The 1,925-nt window shown below is 44.3% G+C and overlaps 1 pseudogene; it reads right to left on the minus strand.

Annotated features, from left to right (window-relative positions):
- Positions 1 to 307: 307 nt before the first annotated feature.
- On the minus strand, positions 308 to 1,181 carry LOC100350835 (small ribosomal subunit protein uS2-like; annotated as a pseudogene).
- Between the last annotated feature and the right edge of the window lie 744 nt (positions 1,182 to 1,925).

The raw sequence follows: 1,925 nt of genomic DNA on the forward strand, positions 1-1,925 counted from the left end.
CCTGTTCACTACCAATTCTGCATATTTAAATTGGGGGGTGAGTATGATCACTATATCTCTCTGTGTTCTTGCCCTTCATCTTGTAGAGAAATTTGGACAGCTCGTATATCCAGTTCCCAAATCTCCAATCATTTGATTTTGAATGGTTCCATATTGTTATTCTATGGGATTATTGGAATTTCCACTACATTATTTTATTAAAATTGTGCTATCTCTGTCCTCCTTTTTTTTTTTTGTCTGTAGAAACTGGTGTTTATTTTCCATCAACCTCATTTCCATGTTTGCTTCAGAGACCATGACAAGCAGTTTAAGACCACTCAGTGGTTGCTCCCCCCCACACGGTGGCCTGAGCAGTGAGCGCTGCAGACCAGTCTTCAGTGGCAGGCTGAGCACTCCAGTCTTCAGTGGGGGAACTGCTGTATAGGCACAGAGGGCACCTGCACACCTTTGGACCAGTCAGCAACCTCAGGCTGAGTAGCAGTGAACTCAGGCACTGGGGCCTCCATTCACCCTGAAACCCCTCCTTGGTCACAACTTTTTCAGCGGCGGCCTGCTCTTCTTTTTCAATCTCTTCAGGATCTCTGTAGAAGCAGAGATCAGGCATGAACTCCCAGGGGTGTTTACGGGAGATGGTACCACGCATGCACAGATCCTCCAGGCCAGCATCCACCACATCAGACCCACTGAGCAGGCTCCCTTGTTGTTGCACAGGTTGTCAATGTCCATGTTGCACAGAGAAGATTCTGAATGGTAGGCAGGTTCACTTAAGATGCCTCTGTGAGAGGCTGGTGGTCAGCCCAAGGATCAGTAACCACCAGAAGCCGTGGTTCCTGGAAGGCTGCCTGCATCTGGTTAGTGAAGGTACCAGGTGTGAAGCGGCCAGCAATGGGAGTAGCTCCAGTGGCAGCAGCAAACTTCAGCACAGCTCTCTGGCCAGTGTTCCTGGAGGATATCACACTGACAACAGCAGGGTTTTCAATGGCCACAATAGCACAAGCTGCCAACAGAAGCTTCTCCCACGTCTTCTTCAGATTGATGATGTAGATGCCATCACTTTTCCTTTTGTATCTGTACTGTTCCATCTGGAAGTCAAGGTTGGTGCCACCTAGGTGGGTTCCAGCTGCAAGGAACTTGAGGACGTCCTCCTCCTTCATTTGTAGGACATCAAGGGCTCCAGACATTGTGACAGCTTCCCATTAGGTTATACCTTGAATCAAGAACAACGCCGTATGGACCCCTTGCCGGGTAGCACCGAAAGGCTCTCTGTCCTCTTTAGATTCAGTTATTTGTATTTGTACATTGTGAGGAAAAAATGTGAAAGACTGAAATGTCCTGGGTGTCCTGACAACTCTTCCATCTGGATGATCTGTGCCTTTGTTTTTTGCCTAGGCTGTTGTATAACCCCATACAGATTGATGTCAATTTGTAGAAAATGGAGAGCAATGCAAATTATTTCTATCCATTGAAATGCAAATTTTGCCTGATGGAATGTAATCCCTTTTAGCCCTGGGAGAATGGACCAATTTTGCCAGTTTTGCATCCTTGTATAAATATATTTTAGTATTCCTTATGTGTATGTAACTTTGACTTTTCTTTTTAATCATTGTTAGCAGACACAAGGGGGCAATTTCAAGGTATTGCCAAATATTAGCCTCAAGTGGAAGCTGCCTGGAAAAAAGCTTTCTTTTCTTGTGACAAATAAAGAAGACAGTGGGAGGGTATAGTTCCTTAAAGAAAGTGCCTCCTTAAGAAGCTGTTTACTAGGGCTTATATAGCAAGTGTTAGGATGTAGAAAAGGGGGAAGCTGAATAATATTCCATTGTATATATGTGTTATATTTTATTTATCCATTCATTCACTCATGGACATTGTGTGATTCCACATTTAATTTATTGTGAATAATGCTGTTATGAACCTGGATATAC

This window comes from Oryctolagus cuniculus, chromosome 8 (assembly GCF_964237555.1).
Source record: "Oryctolagus cuniculus chromosome 8, mOryCun1.1, whole genome shotgun sequence".
In the NCBI taxonomy this organism is placed as follows: Eukaryota; Metazoa; Chordata; class Mammalia; order Lagomorpha; family Leporidae; genus Oryctolagus; species Oryctolagus cuniculus.